General features: G+C 35.7%; 1 long non-coding RNA gene across 1 annotated transcript in view; it reads right to left on the bottom strand.

Moving 5' to 3' along the window:
• The window catches only part of LOC103879322, a 44,395-nt gene extending 21,687 nt beyond the window's left edge, over positions 1 to 22,708 (bottom strand). Inside the window, exon 1 of the long non-coding RNA XR_002518424.2 lies at positions 20,869 to 22,708. This is a non-coding gene — a long non-coding RNA (uncharacterized LOC103879322). The remainder of the gene's footprint in view (positions 1 to 20,868) is intronic.
• Positions 22,709 to 23,099: the final 391 nt, after the last annotated feature.

Consider the following 23,099-nt stretch of genomic DNA (forward strand, 5'->3'; position numbering starts at 1 on the left):
ATGAGAGGCAAAGAAAAGGTGCAGACAAATTATGGGAGAAGAGATAATGGAATTGGCCATTAAAAATAACAGCTTGGATTGATGTTTCTTTCACGCTCCTGCAAAAGGAATAGATTCAGATTAAATAATACACTGCGTGTGAAAGTGCCTAAACTAGTGTCTCTCTCTAAAAATGCGACTTAGTAAATACTGTCCTAGATGCTTTCAAAATGAATATGCTTATACTCGCTCAAGAGGAAACATAAAACTAGGAATATTTCATTGAAGCCAAGAAAATCAATGGTGTCGCGTATAGGCAAAATGTTCAAAATAGAACCCATACATCTTCTGACTTTAGCCACAGACCTTCAATTCAGTAGGTATTAAATACAGGACCTGGAAGCATAATAAAGACATATGACCCAAAGGTGTCTTCAACTGTGGGGCCCAAAGTGAACATCTTGTTGATTTCACATACAACTCTGAAATAATTTCATTCTCTCAAAGGAAGAAGAAATAGTTCCCGTCAGAGAGAGAAAATAACGTTGCCAAACTCTCTAATTTGGCAAATATAGCAAACTATTATCAGCCACATTGGGGATCTGGCTTTCTCATGGGGACCTATTGTTTACAGAAATATCTCAGCTGAGAAACAAGCAAACATTCCCCCTGAACTACTGTGATACAATTCTTATGGCCTTTCAAGGATATTTACAACCATTGAGAGGAAATCCATGGAAAATTTAGAATCACTACAAAGGTCCCTTTTGGTGCTTCTGAAAATTTTGATGCCCTTTGAATATCCTGATGACTGTTTTCCCACTGACGAACAAAGACATCTGAAGCAAAGCCAGTTTATGCTGTGCTGGGTTCCTACTACAAATTAATGAAAACAGAGTATGCTTAGGAGGAACGGAGTGTACTTGATAAAAATACATTATGATTTTAAATACAACTGAACTGTGTTTATTTTCTTATAAAAACATATTTTTAAATCTGAAATGCTTTTTGTAATTCAACCAAACAATCTTAATCCTGTGAGTATTTGAAACACCACTGACAATTTCACAGACCATCTTAGGAACACACTGGGATTTCCTGCTTCTGGTTGGATTAGGAGAGGGCCAAAGCTACTTGACTTGCAAAGTGCTAATCTGTGTCTAACTATGGTAGAGAAGGCTGTGGTATGTTAAAGGATTCAATAAGAATAGTAAAGTTGTGTTGGTCCCTGTTATAATAATTTAGTCCAGTTCTAAGCTTGGGAAATAAAATGCAAGCTTTTTTTTTCCTTTTTTTAATAGTTCCTATCATTAGCCAGGACCTTCACCATACTGGCTATGTAGCAATAAAATGCCCAGTTTACCTGGCAGAGGTTAGGAGTAAAAAGAGCTAGAGACAACAGTGGAGGACAGAAGTACACCAGACATCTGCTTCCAGCACTATGGCAGGAGGAGATAAAGTGGACTGCCCTGCCTCCTATAACCTCTAACATGTAGCTATGTTGTATAATATTCTGTCTATCTCTATCTATCTATCTATCTATCTATCTATCTATCTATCTATCTATCTATCTACCTATTTATCTATCTTGTATCTATGTATCTATGTATCTATCTATCTTGTATCTATGTATCTGTCTATCTATCTTTGAAAGGAATAATGGAAATTTTCAGATGCAAAGAGGAAACTCAAAGCTTGAGAAGTCAGCATATGAGCCTACACTGGGGCAGCTTTGGGGTGATGTAAGTTTTAGTCACAAGCCCAATGCTGAGGCCTGAGATTTCATTTCCCATGCAGGGTCAAAGGCATGACAAGGAACTTGTGCAAGGAAAGCGGGTAGAAATGATGTTCTTGCATAAGGCCAGGACTTAGGAAGGGTTGCCTACTCCATGAAACGAGGCTTAGAGAAATCCTTCCCTCTGGACCAAGGAAGACATGTGGAGTGTCTGAGATGTTGAAACAACACTACTTATTACAAGTGTCCAAAGTCAGCCTGTACATTACTCACAACCTATGTGGGGTGTAATATGGTTTGGCTCTGTGTCCCCATCCAAATCTCATCTTGAATTATACTCCCATAATTTCCACGTGTTGTGGCAAGGAACTGATGGGAGATATTTTGAATCATGGGGGCAGTTTTCCCCATACTGCTCTAGTGGTAGTGAATAAGTCTCATGAGATCTGATGGTTTTTATCAGGGGTTTTTGCTTTTTGCTTTTCCTCATTTTCTCTTGCTGCCACCATGTTAACAAGTGCTTTTTGCCTCCCACCATGATTCTGAGGCCTCCCTAGCCATGTTGAAACTATAAGTCCAATTAAACCTCTTTCTCTTCCCAGTCTCAGCTATGTCTTTATCAGCAGCGTGCAAATGGACTAATACAAGGTGGGACTCCAGATTTGTGAAATTAACACACAAAAAAGATCTTTGGCTGGTAGTTCCCCTAATGGGGTATAAAAGAAAACATAAATCTGTAGGGATGCTGTGGCAAATATTTTTCTGTGGGACTTTCTTGGAAAATACAACTGTGTGAAATAAGAATAGACCATGGCAGCAAGTCAGAAAACACAGAAAACAAACTAAGAGTGCTAGAAGAAAATAGAAAAATCTGAAAATCATGAACCTAATTATATTTTTAAAATTTTTAAGAAGAAAAAACATAGAATACATACAATGAACAGATCACCATGAAAAATAAATAGAATATTTTAAAGAGATTTTCTATTAATGAAAAATGACATTGAAATGACACAGCTGAATGAAAAATTTGTGAATTGGAAAATAGACCTGAACAATTAACTAGAATTTAGTACATAAAGAAATGTGACAAATGATATGTCAAAAAGCCTGCAGGATGGAATAAGAATAACCAAAAATGGAATTCTAAAAGGAGAACAGACAGAAAATGTGGTAAAAGAGTAGGCTAAGCTCATATAATGGCAAAAAATTCTTAGAATTAGTGAAAGATATGAATCAACATATTGAAAAGCCCTCTTAATTCTGAGAAAGATAAATTAAACCAAGTCTATATCTAGACTCAGTAAAGCTTCAAATAACAAAAAGTGATAAAAAATATCTTATAAACAACTCCTATACCCCCACCTTCCATCCAAAATTATTTACTACTAAACATTTGTAGGACAATATAAGAAAAGAACATTGTAGACCAATCCCATTTATGATCATAGATAAAAAAAATTAGCACATCAAAAATACTAAACCATGTTCGTAATCAGTGAAAGAATAGTTTAATTTCAATATATTAATATAATTCATATGAGACAATATTAACTGAGTTCATTCAAACCAAAATGATAAATAAATGTAGAAAAATATGTAAAAAACTCAATCCCAATTCCCGATACAAAGTTTTAGCAGTCTGTTAAAACAAAAACCTTCCTTAACCTTACAAATGGTATCTGCCAATGCATTGTAAGGAATATCATATTTAATGATGAGAGGTTAGACGCATTCTCTAAAGTCAGGGCTAGTACAAGGATATCTGTTTTTACTCCTACTATTCAACATTTTATTAAAGAGTTCAGACAATGTAATATGACAGAAAAAGAAGGAAAACTTTTTAAAGATAGGGGTATAAGAATTATAAAGGATGAAATAAAATTAAATTTTGTTTCAAGTGATATGATTATTTATGAATAAAATTAATTTTAAAAAATTTGAATCAGCACTACTAGTGTTCCAAAAATTTGCAGAAATAAATTTCAAAATAGAATTTTTGATACTTAGCATTTCTATGTAACAGCAACAACCAATTAGAGAATTTAATGGTCTCATCCTCAAGAGTAACATCAACATCTAGGCAGGGGTGTCCAGTCTTTTGGCTTCCCTGGGCCACTTTGGAAGAAGAAGAATTGTCTTGGGCCACACATAAAATACACTAATACTAATGATAGCTGATGAGCTAAAAAAGAAAATCACAAAAAAAGCTCATAATGTTTTAAGCTTTATAAATTTGTATTGGTCCACATTCAAAGCCATCCTGGGTCACATGTAGCCTGCAGGCCATGGGTTAGACAATCTTAAGCTAAGGTATTCAATAATGAATCTGCTTGAGCTGGGGTATTCAGGAATAAATCTAACAAAACACATCCAAAATCTCTATGGAAAAAGTTCTCAAACTTGAGAGGTAAATGAGGGATATACGCATATACATATATACACACACACGCATGTATACATATAAATATACATATATACACACATGCATATGTGTGCACACACACTACATCCATGAATGGATGGGAAGAGTCAATATTAGGGAAGCCAGCTCCAGATTTAATCTAAGGATTTAATGTACTTCTGATAAAAAATAAAAAAAAATGCTTATGTTTGAAGAATTTAGCCAGCTTATTCTAAAATTCACATGAAAAAAATAAATGGCCAAAAGTAATAAAAAACAACTTAAGGAAGAATAAAATGAAAGCATTTTTACTAGGAGAAACCTATACAGCTAGAATGATTCATGCTTTCTGATACTGGTCTAGTGTCAAATAAAAATGGAATAAAGTGTGGAGCAAAGAAACAGACCAATGCACATAAGAAACTTGTGAAATGGCAAATTTGGCAATACAGTTTAATGAAAAATGTATAGGCCATTCATGGAAAGCTTTGGGGACAACTGGCTATCCATATGGAAGATAATAACATTATATCAACATACCATAAACAAAAATAAACTCCTGATGCATAAAATACATGAGGAAAAAAATGTAATGTAGAAAAAAATAGGAGAGGAATTTAATGATATGGAGAATGAAAATATTTCCTAAGCAAGCTAAAATATATCAATATTGATAAATGACTTAATTTAAAATTTTGTACTACAAAAGCTTCCATAATAATTTTTTTAAAGCCACAAACTATGGAGAAATATTTTCAACTTTCATAATTGATACAGTATTAGTTTTCAGGACATCTACAAAATTCCTACAAATCAATTAGATCAACAATTCAATAAGATATGAGAAATGAAGATGAACAGAAAATTCCCTGAGGAAGAAATCTAAGTGGCCAATGTAAATGTGAAAAATGCTGTACTTCTACTAATCAGGAAATTCACTTTAAGATTATCATGATTTTTCATTTCACACTCATCCAATTGTCCAAAATCAACAAATATGTTAATATCAAGTATTGGCAAGGATGAAACAGGAATTCTCATAAGTGGATATGTAAATTGGAAAACCACCATATTGGTCAGGGTCCCAGCAGGAAACAGATGTCACACTTCAAAGAAGTAACTGAAGAGAGTTTAATGACTAGACTATTTACAAAGCTGAGAGTAAGGGATACGAGTTGACAGGGGATGTTGAAGCACCACAGGGTTAGTAATTGCAGGAAGCTGTTACTACCTTTAGGCCTGAAGGATAATGACACAGACAGCCATCCTTATTATAAATAGCCATCCAGCTGAAGCTATGATCCTTATAGAAGACTTCTGAGACTGATAACTTCTCTCCAACTTCTGCCCTCTAATATCTACTTCCCATTGGCCAAACCCAATAGAAACCTAAAGTGATGGGAACTAAGTTCATAAAGGTTAGTCTCTGGGGTTGCAGAGCAGTGTGGAAAAGGATGGACATTGTCACAAAGGACAGATGACAAATATCCAGCACAACCACTTTGAAGAGAAATGTGGTAATATTTAATAGCCATGAATATATGCATATCCTATAACCATTTCTAGAGATATACTGAGACTTACACACAGACAAGAAAATGTGAACATTCTTGCACCTTGAAACATTGTTTGTAATAGCAAAGGATTTTGCAACAATCTAAATGTCCATTAATAGAAAATTGAATACATATCATGTATTTATACCATGAACTACTGTATAGTAATAAGTATGAATGAACTAGAGCTACACTGAAACATAGATAAATCTGAAAATAATGCTGTTACGAGATATAGACCAATGGAACAGAACAGAGTCCTCAGAAATAATACCACACATCTACAGCCATCTGATCTTTGACAAACCTGAGAAAAACAAGAAATGGGGAAAGGATTCCCTATTTAATAAATGGTGCTGGGAAAATTGGCTAGCCATAAGTAGAAAGCTGAAACTGGATCCTTTCTTTACTCCTTATATGAAAATTAATTCAAGATGGATTAGAGACTTAAATGTTAGACCTAATACCATAAAAACCCTAGAAGAAAACCTAGGTAATACCATTCAGGACATAGACATGGGCGAGGACTTCATGTCTAAAACACCAAAAGCAACGGCAACAAAAGCCAACATTGACAAATGGGATCTCATTAAACTAAAGAGCTTCTGCACAGCAAAAGAAATTACCATCAGAGTGAACAGGAAACCTGCAGAATGGGAGAACATTTTTGCAATCTACTCATCTGACAAAGGGCTAATATCCAGAACCTACAAAGAACTCAAACAAATTTACAAGAAAAAAACAAACAACCCCATCATAACGTGGGCAAAGGATATGAACAGACACTTCTCAAAAGAAGACATTTATACAGCCAACAGACATATGAAAAAATGCTCATCATCACTGGCCATCAGAGAAATGCAAATCAAAACCACAACGAGATACCATCTCACACCAGTTAGAATGGCAATCATTAAAAAGTCAGGAAACAACAGGTGCTGGAGAGGATGTCGAGAAATAGGAACACTTCTACACTGTTGGTGGGATTGTAAATTAGTTCAACCATTGTGGAAAACAGTGTGGGGATTTCTTAAGGATCTAGAACTAGAAATACCATTTGACCCAGCCATCCCATTACTGGGTATATACCCAAAGGATTATAAGTCATGCTGCTATAAAGACATATGCACACATATGTTTATTGCGGCACTATTCACAGTAGCAAAGACTTGGAATCAACCCAAATGTCCATCAGTGACAGACTGGATTCAGAAAACGTGGCACATGTACACCATGGAATACTATGCAATCATAAAAAAAGGATGAGTTTGTGTCCTTTGTAGGGACATAGATGCAGCTGGAAACCATCATTCTCAGCAAACTATTGCAAGAATGGAAAACCAAACACCGCATGTTCTCACTCATAGGTGGGAAGTGAACAATGAGATCACTTGGACATAAGAAGGGGTACATCACACACCAGGGCCTATTGTGGGGATGGCGGGGGAAGAGGGATAGCATTAGGAGATATACCTAATGTAAATGACGAGTTAATGGGTACAGCACACCAACATGGCACATGTATACACATGTAACAAACCTGCACATTGTGCAAATGTACCCTAGAACTTAAAGTATAATAATAAAATAATTATAATAATAATGCTGTTACATGAATAAAGCAAGTTATTAAAGGCTACATCCAAAATTATATAATTTAGATATATTTTTTCTAAAATAATCCTACTTTTTCATGGAAGCATGCATGTATAGTAACAGAATAAACTCCCTTGTAAAAAGAAAACACATCAACTTCAGGATAGTGGGTATCTCTGAAAAGAGAATGGAAACAGAACTACATAGAGGAATTGTCTTCATTTGCATCTATAATGTGGTGGTTTTACTTTTTTGTTTTAAATAAAGAGATTTGACAAACTGCTATAAACCTTCAAATACAAGTTTATGTACAGGCGGTTTCTTAGTTCTCAGGAGTGGGATTGCTGGGTCTTATGATAAGTTTTGCTTCATAAAAATAATGAAAATTTTCAAAGTGCACAATTTTACATTACCACCAGCCTTGTTACAGTTTCTCCATATTCATGCAAACTTGGTATTGTCAGATTTTTAGAATTTAGCCCTTCTATCGCTAGTAGAATGGATTTGGTGATACCTCATTGTGATTTCAATAGGTATTTGCCTAATGACTAGTGATGCTAAATATCTTTTCATTTATTGTTTATATATCTTCTTTGGAAAAGTGTTTATTAGAATCATTTGAAAATATTTTTTCATGGGCTATTTATCTAATTGAGTTATAAGAGTTATTTTTTAGGTATAAAACAGACAAATAGTTTGTAAAAATTTTCTTGACTTGTGAAAATTTTATGACTTGCCATTTCATTTAAAGCAGATTAGTGGTTGCCAGGAGCTAGGAGAAATGAGAGGGAATTGACTGCAAAGAGAAAGGAGGGAACATTTGGAAGTGATACAAGTAATCTATATAACAACTGTGGTGGTCTTTATATGACAGTATATATTTGTCAAAATGTACCTGAATTTATACTTAAAATTCATTAATGTAATTATATAAAAATTGTACAAAATAAGTTCACTTAAATGAAGATTTTAACTATGATAGCATGCTTTTTTTTTTTATCAGTAGATGCATTAGTGCTTTATTGACTTTTACATTTTTTATATGTTTGAATTATTTTGTAATTTAAAATTATGGGGAATTTCTAGTTCTAACTTTGTAAATCTAGCTTCTTTAATGAACCACTGATTCAATGGGACAGTAGTCTGGAGTATTACTAGTGAAAATGATTAAAATGAAACACAGACCCATTTTTCTACGCCCACAAAGCTTGATTGTTCTATTCAGATGCAGGAATCTACAAGTTTCTGTACATACATTTATCAATCAATAGCACATGAGCTAAGAGTGCAGTTCTGCTCTCTTGGGGATGGCAGATACAAAGTGTTGTGCATAAAGTACTACAGAAACCTTCACAGACATTTCCACTTAGTGAGAACATTTTGGGCTCCATAGCTGCTTTGGCTGGAAAAGTTCTTTAAACATTATTAAATTGGCCATCTGATTTGGAAAAAGAAAAGAATGCCATTCCACTTGCTTTGCTGGGAATGCAGAGTGAAGCAGGGAAGGGGAGCAGGGGAGCAGGGGCAGAACAGCACAAGGACCGGGACTCTTCCCTCTGTTGCAGTTTCCCACACCTACTTGGTATGGGGTATGAGTATAAATACCATCTCTTAGGGGCACCATAATCACCTATGAGCCTCTTACAACTACAGATGCTTGGGTGGGACCTGGTGGAATCCGAGTATCTGAATGTACAATTATAAATTTATAGTTTCTTTTTCATTTCTTTTTAATGATCTCTAGAGGTGATTATTATACACACCAAGCATCACAGTTAGCTCATGGCATAGCAAATACCATACACTACTTGGTTCAACAATAGCAAGTTATTTTCTTACCATTTCTGGAAGGAGGAAAGTCTAGATTAAGGGGCCAGTGGATTCAATTTCTGGTTAGGTCTCCTTTCCTATATTTCGGATGGCCTCCTTCTCACTGGGTTCTTACAGATGCAGACAGAGCTAGGGAGCTCTGTGGTATACCTTATTGGAAAGCCACTTGTCCTATCAGGGATCCACCCTTATGATCTCATTTAACAATAATTACTTCCTTACTCCAAATATAGTCACATTAGGGGCTAGGGTGTCAACATGAATTATGAGGGGACACAATTGAGTTCATAGCAGTAAGGTTTTGTAACAATTAAAGAGAATCTATTTTTAAATCTCCAAATCTCACACAGAACACTATCTATTTTGGAAGGTTTTCCCTATCAAATACTAACTAATATATTTAGAAAATGAGATAACCAGGTTAGTCACGCTGAGTTGATGCTACTTCAGTCAATTGAGAAGTAACTTGGAGTGGCAGGTGGTCTGTATAGCTTTAGGGGAATAATTTTCTTAGTCTTCTTAAGATAGTAAAATAGTATACTAGAATTCACTCAGGAAACTAAGTTGTCAATTATTGCATGTATTTATATGTCCTATCTCTGGTGAGATTTTAACATCTTTTAACCTTCAGAGCACTATCCAGTTCATGTGAAACACACAATAAGTTACAGGTTGATTTTATATTAGATTAAAATAAACTTAAAAAAACTGTGTTACTAAATATTTCAGACATATACAAATGGAGGAAATAATGAATAATATGATCTCTCATATACTACTTGTGATTTGACTTCAATAATCATCACCACACAGAATATTTCATCTATACTTCCCTCTACTGTTTTTACCTCTATTTATTAAATTTTATTTATTTATTTTTATTTTTGGAGACAGGGTCTCCAAACAATCATGGCTCGCTGCAGCCTCAACTTCCTGGGCTCAGGTAATCCTTCCACCTCAGCCTCCTGAGTAGCTGAAACTACAAGCACGTGCCACCACACCCAGCTAATTTTTGTATTTTTTGTAGAGACGGGGTTTCATCCTGTTGCCCAGGCTGGTTTTGAACTCCTGGGCTCCATTGATCTGCCTGACTACAGGAATGAGCCACTGCAGCATAGCAAAATTATTATTATTATTTTTAGAGTACCAGAAAGCATATAACTTCATGGATAAATACTGCAGTATATAATTTTAAGAACTTTGACTCTTTTAAAAAACATTTCCAGTATTCCATAAACATATCTAAAATAATTAACACAAATCCCATAATGTCATCAAATGTTCTGTCAATATTCTCATAACTTCTTTCTAAAGTTTCAATTAGTATCTAAATAAATAATGTTGATACATTGCAACTAGCTGATAAGTCTCTTTTAATGTAAAAGTTTCTGGTCGGGTGTGGGGATCACACCTGTAATCCCAGCACTTTGGGAGGCCAAGGCAAATGGATCACTTGAGGTGATTGAGATGGATCACAGGAGTTTGAGATCAGCCTGGCCAACATGGTGAAACCCCGTGTCTACTAAAAATACAAAAATTAGCTGGGTGTGGCAGTGCATGCCTGTAGTCCCAGCTACTCATCGCTTGAACCCAGGAGGTAGAGGTTGCCGTGAGCCAAGTTCGTGCCATTACACTCCAGCCTGGGAGACAGAGTGAGACTCTGTCTCTTTTTCATCCCTTTTTTTATTTCTTGTGATATACTTGTTGAAGAAACTGGGTCTTTTGTTCCATAGAGTGTCTCATAGTCTGCATTTTCCTGAGTTTGTTCTTTTTATCATTTAACATGTACCTCTATCCCTTACATGTCTTAATATTGGTGGATAGTGCTAAAGATTTGGTCAGAATCAGATTTGATTTTTTGGCAAGAGTGTTTTAAAAGTTTTGTCTTTTTGTTAGGAAGCAGTTAACGTTTGGTTTTCTTTGTTTTTCAAAGAAAGAAACATTAATGGTCAAAATATCATTAGGGCCTTGCTGAGACCAGCTTGGTCGGGGAGATCCTGACCCAGCAGTGCTAGAGGAATTAAAGACACACACACAGAAATATAGAGGTGTGAAGTGGGAAATCAGGGGTCTCACAGCCTTCAGAGCTGAGAGCCCCAAACAGAGATTTACCCACATATTTATTAACAGCAAGCCAGTCATTAACATTGTTTCTATAGATATTAAATTAACTAAAAGTATCCCTTATGGGAAACGAAGGGATGGGCCGAATTAAAGGAATAGGTTGGACTAGTTAACTGCAGCAGGAGCATGTCCTTAAGGCCTAAATCGCTCATGCTATTGTTTGTGGCTTAAGAATGCCTTTAATCGGTTTTCCGTCCTGGGTGGGCCAGGTGTTCATTGCCCTCATTCCCGTAAACTCACAACCTTCCAGTGTGGGGGAGGGTTAAGGCCATTATGAACATGTTACAGTGCTGCAGATATTTTGTTTATGGTCAATCTTAGGGCTAGTTTATGGCCAGATTTTGGGGGGCCTGCTCCCAACAGGGTCTGATTGCAATAATTTTGAAAATCAAAGGTTTAAGGTTATCTGAGTCTGCACAATGGTTCGGAAGAATCAAGATAAGCATGGAAGTGGAGAAAGTACTGTGTTTTAAAAAGCTCTTTTGAATTTGCTGTTCTCCTCTACCCCAGACTATTCTGTCTTCTTGCCTGAAGAATGAAAATGTGGATATTAAAAGGGAGTTTCTGGAAAGCAGCAGAGAGTTGAATATCTAGGTTCACGATGCCAGCGCTTGTGATTGCTTGTCTCTCTGCTTTCAAAGACGTCATGGAAGAACAAATGCTTTCCCCGCTCTTTGGAAAATTTATTAGGAATTCTTTTTTCAAAACATTCTCTCTGGTTCTTCTGAGATTATATATCTCAGAGTTCTCTGACTATACTCAGAAAATACATTGGAAAGATATCTTCTTGCCACTGACTTAAGGTCATTTAATCATTTTCCCATTCATTCAAAGGGCAAAAGAAAACTCCTCATTCTCTATACCCAAAACATGAGTGAGAGGTTGCTCAGCACAGTAGAATGTACATGAATTTTAGAATCAAACAGAATAGAGTTTAAATCTGCTCTTAGTCACCAATGAGCTGTGTTGCTTTGGGCAGGTCACTTATCTTATTATACCTTATGTATTCCAACTAAGAATACAGAATATTCCGGAGTTGGGGGAAATAACAAATTAAAAGGTAATTAAAACACAGTTCTTTTTCCATTTCCACTCTTATTCTGATTTGTCTTTTGCCTTCGTTTCCTGTCCTATGAACTGCAGATCATAACACCTACCTCGCAAGTCTCCTGTGGATACTTAATATCTACTTAGCATCCTGCCTACAAGAGGCAAGCAAGATTGTTCTTATCATGCATTAGATAATAGTAAATGGAAGTATTGTCATTATTAACATACTTATTATTTATTCAGTGAATAGTAGTTTCCTGCCTTTCTTCACCTCCTTAACTCCCCACATATTGTATCGTTATCTATTAATATAGTAAAACTGTACAGTAGGCTATTTTTAAATGAATGTTTGGTTAAGGCTATTAAGAGAGTGTTAAACATGAGAGAGACACCATGAAGTAATAGTAACTGAGAGCACTCACAATATTTCAGAGTAGAAAGAATAGATGTTTTTAAAGTCAGGGATACTGAACTATTTCTATTTTATTAATGTATTTTTAAAAGGGTAGCCTAGGCTAAATGATTTATGATAGCACTTTATAGTATATTAGTAAGTGCCCTGTAGTATATTTTGTAAATATAGTGACATTTTAGTGATAAGAGCTCTCATTACAAGTCTCTGTTATTAAATCATTCCTCCAAAGACAGGTTAAACTGCCAGGTTTTGGGTAAGAATTATAGGGTTTATAGATTCATGAAGTGAAAATCAGTATGCTTGGGCTGTATAATGTATATTCTGTGAAGGTGGGACATAGTAGAACAAGAAATGATTACAATACTAAGAATGCAAAAAACTGAGCAAGAGGATTTGTGTGTGTGTATGTGTGTGTGTGTGTGTATGTATGTGTAAGCCCTCCTAGAGTGACTTACTGTCACTGTTGCATGAGACAAGCATGTTGTTACTGACATTATCATTTTTATTTGACTTAATAAAAAAATTGTGTCCATCTTGGTAGCATTTTTATTAAGACCTTAACTCAGATTGAGATTAGGATACCCTGCTGGCCTGGATGACTGAAGGCCCAATGCTGGACTGGAGCAGGAATTCTGGGAGAAATAAAATCAATCAAGGATAAATTTTGATGAAACATTACTGATTCCAACCTAGCAACTGACACATTGTCATTTATTAGAGAATTAGACCAAAGAAACCCACAGAATGACAATATGGCAATCTGCTCCAACCTGCTGCGTCTCTGTTCATTGCATGTCAGAACCGTACCCTTAAAGAGGGGTGTGGTCTATTGTACTTCCCAGGAGAGTCATTGGGTTGGTTCCATTAAACAAGTACTTGTTCATGAAATAAAGTTATAAGCATGGAGATCTTTTATAACTATATAAGTATTGATTATTGCATTTTTTACCAGAACAACTAAAGAAGTCCTCATTTCACACCATTCTCATCCTATATAACCTCACTGCAATGAATGAAATGTTTGTGTCCCCCTCCAAATTCATATGTTGAAATCCTAACCCCTAACGTGATGGTATTAGGAAGTGGAGGCTTTGGGAGATGACAAATCCCTCATTAATGGGATTAATTCTCTTATAAAAGGGATCCCAGAGAGCTCTCTTGCCCTCTTTTTTCCATGTGAGAATACCACAGGAAGTCAACACTCTGGACCTTGAAAGAGGAGCCCTCATCAAACTCAACCATGATAGCACCCTGGTTGATCTTGGACATCCAGCATCAAGAACTGCGAGAAGTAAATTTCTGTTGCTTGTAAGCCACCTAGTCTATGGTACCTTGTTACAGCAGCCCAAACTAAGACACATGCTTACAGATTTGGGGCTATCGAGCACCGAAACTAGATTTAAAGCACAGTAAAAGAACTTAGGATGCATGATCTCTTTGCAAAGACAAGTTATTATTGGAACAGAATATATCATCTAAAGCTCTCAAACTTTAGCTTGCATCAGAATGATGTGGAAATCTTGTTAAAACACCAATTCCTGGGCTTTCAACTGCAGTGTTTGTGATTCCATAGGTCTGGCGTAGGTACCAAGACTGCTTTCGTAAGCAGTTCCCAGTTGATACAGCTGCTGCTGGTCTAGCCACCACACTTGGGCTCCTCTGGTGTGTATGCTGTGGATGTCAGTAAGGCAATTTTCCATTTGCTAGCAGCAAGGAGAGTGTAAGAATCCGCTTGAAGAGGCTCGGAGAGTTGGGTTTCATTTATTCAACAAATACTGGGTGCCTATACAGTACTGCTAAGTCCTAAACTGGTAAATAAGAACCAGATCACCATTGCCGTCAAGGTACCTAATAACTAAATATGAAATTCTGACCAAGTGTGTGATGGTTGTGAGCATGCTATGAAACAAAATAGAGGGACAAAGCCCAGATGTGTAGGGTGGTTGGGAAAGTGTTCTCAGAGGACATGACGTGTCCACTTAATTTCCTGACTTCTCCACTAAACAACAAACAAACCCATAACTTTTGGGCTGGTGTCCTTTCCCTCTGAATTAGTATGAGAGCTTCCTTAGAATATTCTACCTGCTGCCTCTCTCAGATCCTCACCAAAACCCCACAACATCATGCTATTCTCTGATAAAAATGCACATATGATCACATCACTCTTATGCCTAAAACATCTCTACTTTCAGCATAAATGCCAAACTTCCCTTTCACAATCTTTTCCAGTCTGCACTTTTAACCTCTCCACATGTACTGTCTATCTGAACACCTTATTCTCCAGTTTTGTGACACTTCTTGCTCATTCCAGACATGACATTTTCTCTTTCATTTAGGATATTTAGGATTCATTTGCTATTTTCTTCAGGGTATTTCACATACTCTTTTCTCTATTTAGATATTTTTGTCCTGGGATTGACTACCTCCATCTTACCTATTGCAGCTCAGTGTTTTGGTCCTCTGGGAAGCCTTCTAGATCCTTGCTGGCAGATAAGCACTTTTCTCTCTTCATTACAACATTTAGTGGATATATATTTGTTAGAAATGATGGGCTATTTGTTGATTTATCTATCTATTCCAGACTAGACTTGAATTCCTGGATGAAAAATGCTGTGAATCATTCATTTTATCACCAGGATACTTAGCTCAAAGATAGGTACATAGGAGGCGGTCAATTAATTGATTACTGAATGCATAAATGAAAAAAGGGAAATAAAATTAAAAAGAAGATAGTAAATAAAACTTTAGTCTGTAGATTTTCATTCTCTATTCTTTAACCTGGTAGTTATTTTATTTTATTTTATTTTGTTTTATTTTATTTTATTTGTAGAGGCAGGGTCTTGCTCTGTTGCCCAGGCTGGAGTGCAGTGGTGCAATCGTAGCTCACTGCATCCTCAAACTCCTGGGCTCAAGTGGTCCTTCTGCCTTAGCCTCCTGAGTAGCTGAGACTACAGGTGCAAGCCCCCATACCTGGCTTTCTTTCTTTTGTGTGTGTGTGTGTGTGTGTGTGTGCGTGTGTAGATAGAGATGGTGTCTCACTATGTTGCCTAGGCTGGTCTTGAACTTATGGCCTCAAGTGGTCCTCCTGCCCTGGTCTCCCAAAGTACTGGGAATACAGGAATGAGCTACCATTCTCAGGCTTCAACAGCAATTTCAAATATTTGGGTGAGATAAACTGACAGACATGGCTTGAATATAGAGTTCATTATTTGTCCTCTAATCTGTGACTGATGTGGCGTGGAGTTGAGTTGTGAGATACATAAAGTGTTTTTTTCTCTAGACCATTTTATTGAAATATGATTGGCATGTGAAAAGCCATATATATTTAATGTATATAATCCAATGAGTTTGGGGATAAGTATACATGGTCACCTCTATCAAGACCATGACTATCTTCATCACTTCAAAAAGTTTCCTCCCAGGCCCTTTATTATATTATTCATTCTTTTTAAAGATTTTCTCTTATCAGCTGTAGGTAGGCAAGTTAACTACCAAGGGCAAGGGGAAGCATGAGTAAAAATATTAGGTTCATCTCTCTCATTTATCTTCTTTCAAACCCCCCAAATCTCACTGATATTAGTGCAAAGATATGAATCCATAAGAATAAAATAACCTAGAAAGAAATTCAAGGAGATGCGAAGAAGAAAGAAAACATGCAATTTAGGAAGGTAGAAGAGTTTCAACCTAATTTTCTACGGGGGAGTTATAGTGGGGGTGTTATCTATTACTCCATGGAATTTTGAGAGCTTTAATGATTAGAGGCATCCCAGACACAGAGAATGAAGGTTAACCATAGAGTAGTGTTTCCATGTGGGATTCTTTTCTGAAATTTTTGGGAAATTTATGTGTTTTTATGAATTCAGAGAGAAATCAGTTGGGAAAACAAATTACAATTCCTCTGCTAGAATTAAAGCTTAATAATCACCATAGCAATGTTACTAGTTTGAAAGAATAGATTGATGTCAAGTTGAAAGCAAGAGCAGGAATCACTGGTTTACAGAATGGAAGCATAACATGGACATTTCCAGGACCGGGACAGGAGCACGTAGATGAGCAGCAATCAGCGTCTCATCATGTTGCCATGTTTTAGGTACCCGTGGCCCTGTCTGCTGCTAAAGATGAATCATTCTTGTAAATAAAATGAATGTTAATACATTTATATGCATAGTATACTTTATACAAATACTTTGAATGTTGTTCTAAGAAATAACAAGTCTGGAAGCAAAGTAAGTTCTTAAGTTGACAATTTTGACATGTGATTCTGCATAGTATTGTTAACTGTGTTAGAATATCACAATGTTATATTATTGTGATATGACCTAACAATGTTAGCTCGTGTTTTCCAGTGTTTAAAATACTTCATAGGCTACAATTGTTTGTAAATAACTTAACAGAAGAAATGCAAGGAGAAAAATATATGAATATTGTTGTAGACTACTCTGACATAGAATTAGTAACTAATGTAAAATTTGAATCAGCAAAAGCAACATAAATTTCAATGGCAAAACCAAACTCAGAGAAGGCAGATGAAATACTTTCATCATTAAAAAAGAGATAAACTTTTATGAAGCAACATATACTCTGATGTACAACTTGAAGATCTTTGAACTTATCAAGCCATCAGTGCAAAATGAAAGCAATTTTCCCAAAAAAATAGGATATTTGTTATAAAAATCAAGACTACTAGGTAGGGCTATTAAAACCTTGTGTTCTTTAATATTTTATATTAAGAAAAGTACTTTTAAATATTTTACATATTTTTGGTATTATCTTTCAATGCTTTAAATTATTTTTATTTAGTATTTATTTTATTTTGTTTCTTTTGATGTTTTCTAATATCAAATGATTATGTTGGATAGAGATGATTTTTATAGCTTATTAAAATAAGTATCTTGTCATAATAATATTGATTCATAATAATCCTAAGTCATGCATTTAATACTCTTTTTAAAATTCTGTGAAAAATTCCTGCAAGTTCAGTTTGGTCCTATCACAAAAAAGTGGTTTACTGCTTATTATTAAGGTCACTCACTATTACTTAAAAATGTGCAAATAAAGCTTTATGAAAAATACATATTAATTTATGATTTGGGAAGTGTCTAAAAATTCCTGAGAATTCTGATTCTTCAGCATCTAATCTTGGGAATTTGGAAGCACAAGAATGCAGCTGAACACAGTAGAACTGGTGGAAGATCTATACAGGGCAGGCTCCTGACACATCTCACATCTCACCTGACACATCTCAAGACTAGCCCTCCTCTCCCTTACTCTCCAACATTAAAACTTTCACACCAACCAGGGGATACTGAGATTTAAGCTTTTGGAGAAATGTCTTCAGACTTAGCGAAACTGCACTGAGATCTAGGTTGAGAAAAGGGCAGAGTAAGTAAAAATCGAGATACTCTACTCTGGGACCTTCGTCACCATTCCCCCATTTAAAACCTAAAATGTTACTAGCAAAACAGAAACTATCGCTATCTTGCTTCTTCTCTCCCCACCCTGTCAAATTTAAGAGCATGGAGAAATTGACTGCCCCAGCTTAAGAAATGAGTCCTTTTCCATAACATAAACATCTGCCGGTCCTTCATTCCTCATCCTTATCATTTCACACCAATCAGGATTTTAGTGACTCATTTTTAAGTAAGAATGAATAACCAGGTTAAAGAATTCCCAAGAATTTAAGGAAAGCCTTTGACATAAAAAAGAAATTAGAAAAGTAGATATAAAACATAGAATTCAGTGTAAGATTTAGCTAATGATATCAAAATCTCAGGATGAAACAAATGTTTAACAGAAAATTTGGGAAAATAAATTAAAAATTAAAGATTAATTAGGAAGGCCCACTACTTAAATAAAAGGTGTTACAGCCCTAGAAATCCAGAAAAAAAAAACAAAGAAGTCCAGATATTATCTAAGAAATGGCACATAGTTTTCAGAAATTTAAACCATATTTTCCTCATTGGAAATATTCGATGAATGCCCTGCATCAACAAACATATGCCTATCCTAAAGCATACATTTCAGACTACCAGGAATAAAAACGAGATTCTGAAAGAATCAGGCAAGAATTTAAAAGTCATGTGCCAGAATTTGAATGACAGTGGCTTCAGAGTTTTCAACTGCAACACTGAAAATTAGAAGTCGGTGGAGTATTGCCTTTAAAAGGCCTTTCTGCATGAAAATATTTTCAACCTCGAATTCTATATCCAGCAAAAATACGGATCAACTGTGAAGGTCAGAACACTGGAGAAGATCATCTGCTCTTTCTTAGGAAACTATTGGAGAATGTTTTTCGAAAAAACAAGGACAAATTCAAGAAAGAACACTGGAGATCCAAGAAACAAAAGACCATCAAACTCAGCAGAAATGTGAAGGGAAGTGCCAGGGTTAGTGACCAACAATACATATCTGAATCAGATGACAGGACATAGCTGGAAGAATGTTCCCAAAAACAGAGAAAAAGAAACTAATAGTTTATTTTATAATTTGCTCACAGGGAAAAACATTCACAATTGTTGGAGAGTTTTGTTGAGTATCTAGAAAAAATAGTGAAAAGTTTATAGAAAACTTAAGAAAAAAGGGAAGAATAGAAAAATAAATTATCATAGTATATTGGTTGATTCAGCTTTAAAAAATATTTGTTGTCCTAATAGTTGATTGTTTATTTAAATTTTGTGATAAAGCAATACTGGAGAGGCTCACGTGGCAAAGAAATGATGTCTCTAATCAGCAGCTAATAAAGACTGGAAACCTGCCAACAGCCCCCACTCAAGTGAGTTTAGAAGCAGATCCTTCCCCACTTCAGCCTTCAGATTGTACAGCCCTGTCCGGTATCTTGATTGTAGCCTTATGAAACACCCTGATTGTGAGATATCTAGCTAAACTCCTCCTGGATTCCTGACCCACAGACACTGAAATAATCAGTGCTTGTTGTTTTAATCTGCTAAATTTTAGAGTAATTTGTTATGCAGTAATAGATAATCAATATAACATTTCTTTCCCAGATATGCAATCTTCAGCTGTGTAAACATTATTTTGCTTGATGTAGAACTATGGAGTTGGTTTTCACTTGTTTATTTTTAGAATTTGTGAGAAGATGCTTTGATTCCTTCACTTAGTGGCTCAGGAAACATAGTTGAAGAATCAGAATCAGACAGACAATGGGAGAGATACTTCTAATGATATTTTTGTTTGTCTAAACATCTTAAGGAGAATGCTATCAAAACTGGGAGGCAGTAGTAATAACCTGCTAATGTTACCCACCAGCCTAATGATCTCAATATGAATATCATCCATAGCCTAGACATACAATTCTATGTATCACAGAAACCCATCTTCCAGTTCACAGAGGATTGATTGGAATGAACACCTGACTCTTGCTGGGCCAATCCGATCCTCTTCCTAGAAATTTAGAACTGGCCTACATTGAAGAAGTTATTTAAAGGTAGTGATCTAAAAGGAATATTCTGTAGACTTAAGGTTTAACAGGCAGCCATCATGGGACATGTATATACAGACAAATAAGAAGACAGGTTATGGAGTAATAAACCAGAAACCAATACGTAAAAAGAGCCATTGTCAGACAAACCCAGAGCTGCACACACACACAGACCCAGACACATGATTCTTTTAGTTAAATTTCTCTTAAATGGATTCTATGAGCATTTTCTCTTACTTAAGATAGTTTTGGTGCCCCTCCCCTCCTCTCCCCTCCCCTTCCCTTCCCTTTTCTTTTTCTATCACTTATAGCAGTGGGCCCCAACCATTCTGGCACCAGGGACGGGTTTTGTGGAAGACCTTTTTTTCCATGGACAGGGGATGGGGGGTTAGTTTCAGGATGAAACTGTTCCACCTCAAATTATCAGGTATTAGTTGAATTCTCATAAGGAGTGGGCACCCTAGATTCCTTTCATCTGCAGTTCACAATAGGGTTTGTGCTCCTATGAGAATCTAATGCCTCCACTGATCTGACAGGAGGCGGAGCTCAGGAGGTCATGCTCCTCACCGCTTACCTCCTGCTGTGTGGCCTGGTTCCTAACAGGCCACGGGCCGGTACCAGTCTGTGGTACCAGGGACTGAGGACCACTTTGTTATAGGAAAGATGGTGTGTTTCTATTCCTTACTAATAAATCACTCCTGAATGAGATGGAAGTTAGAGAATGCCAGTCATTGGGTTTACCTGAAAGGTGATCTGGAGAAGTCACTTTTTCTTTTCTATGACAGTGGACTTTCTTCAGAAGTGTATTCCTGAGGCTCTGCCCCTAGGACAGACAAGAACAGTGTATAACAACCTCTTCATAACAGCCACCATTAATAAACAAGCAAAGGATTGTGATTTCTTTCTTTTAAAATATTTCTATATAAATTAAGCTTTCTAAGTCTCTGTTGATCTTAACAGGAACTATTCAATCTTACTTAGCAGTCTGCAGCATGGGAAAATGGACATTTCTGAATTTAACAGGCTCTGCTGTTATGAAACCCACCTAGAACTGTGGATTATTTATTTGTATACATCAGTCAGCATCATAAGTACAAATCTTAGATTATCTTTTTGTTTGATTGCTGTGGAATGTTGTGGGTTATACTCTGACACTAATTTTGGATTTCTTTTAAGATTTTATTATTTCCTAGATCAATTCTTGGTACTGTCTCTATAAAACAAAAAGTATAATTTTTAAGTGAAAACCAAGATGATCTCAAAGCTCACTTTAAATTCATAATCTCTGCTCACTATCTTTAATGTTGTGAAAATAACTGGTGTTTTGAAGCCAGACTGTATCAGCAAAATTCATTTATTTAAGAAATGTTTGCTTAACTTCTCCTACTTACAAACAGTATGTGCTTTGTGAGTTTTTTTTTTTTTTGATGAATAAGCATGCATGATTTCTATAGCTTCTCTGAGCCCCAGTTTTATTATTTATAAGGTAGTTTTTAATCTTCACATGTTCACTGTATTAAAAATCAGTTTATTATTGGGTACATAATACATATACAATGACTGTTATTTTCCTTGAAATTATATATACACATGAACAAATTAACTTGAATTATTTGGCCTCCATTTGGGCATTAGAACTATAGGAATTCCAGCAGCAGGTGGGAAATATAAAAAACAATAGCAGAATAAGGAGTCTTCAAGTTGATAATAGGTCAAACAGTGAGCGTTGACTACTCATTACAGTGCCCCATGCAGTAACACAGCTCTTTCTTAGGCTCATTCTGAGCCAAAACAGTGAATCTAAACTTAAGTACAGGTCTATCAGTGTCAAAGAGCATTCAAAAATGCGATTATGGAAGCTCACACACGTCTCTCTGGATTGGTTTCTTGCTTGAAGCTTCCAACTCTTATTTGACACAGAATTCTATAAATTATATAATAGTTAGTGGTTTCCCAGCCCACATCAGATTAAGAAAGCAAACTAAGAGTAGAGGAAAGCCTACTCAGAAAGAAAATTTAGAAAGCAAACTAAGAGTAGAGGGAAGCACGTGGATACACTCAAGTAGCAGCTGACAATATAACCAAGAGTCAGCGGATAGAAAAAGCAATGAGAGGTACAACTATATACACAGTAGGGTAAGCTGTTGATGATACAGCAATCTTGGTTAGAATGTAGCTCAACAAATTAATGTCCAAAATAGCAGTTACAAATAATCAGAGAAAGCGCCAATAATGTTTAAAATACTTTGTTTAGTGAGGCAAAGTAGTGACTCAAAAAGATGAGAAAGCTTTGGTTAAAAAAATTATAGAAAAAGAGAATGGTAAAACTTGAACTTTTGAATATTATAATTTTTGTTATCCTTTAAAATTCAATTACATGAAATCCTAGAGTCACTGATAATGACGAATAATAGAGGCATTATTTAATATATTCTATGTAGAATTGAGCCACACTTTAATAAGACAGAATAGTTCATTTCTTTTGACAAATATAAAAAACATCCAATATGAGGTTATAAGTGGATATATCCACAGGCACCTATTCAAATAGTCTTTCAGTTAAGTACTTCTAGCACATGAACTAGTATTAAGTAGCTATAAATTCCCTTCAACATTTATTTAAAATATCATAAAGTAAACACAGCAGGAAACTGTGTAAAGAGAATGTTCAGTTTAGTGTATTACAGCACTGAATCTTGAAAGATTGTTACATGTAACATGGCCCTGCAGTCAAGCAAAAAGCATGAGGATCCATAAAGGTGAGAAAGTCAAACTTGTAACTGGAGAATGAGGAATAAAAGCAGACCAATTAAAGATGAATTCCTCCCCGTGTTAAAACCAGGAGCCCTTGCCATTACACGTATATTTACTAGTATTAAATTCAATTTTGTATGACAAATTATTTCCAATTCCATGCTAGATACTTAATTTCTTTTACATCATCTTTTTCCTGATTAAAAATATCTTTCTGT

Source organism: Papio anubis, chromosome 15, assembly GCF_008728515.1.
Source record: "Papio anubis isolate 15944 chromosome 15, Panubis1.0, whole genome shotgun sequence".
Classification (NCBI taxonomy): Eukaryota; Metazoa; Chordata; class Mammalia; order Primates; family Cercopithecidae; genus Papio; species Papio anubis.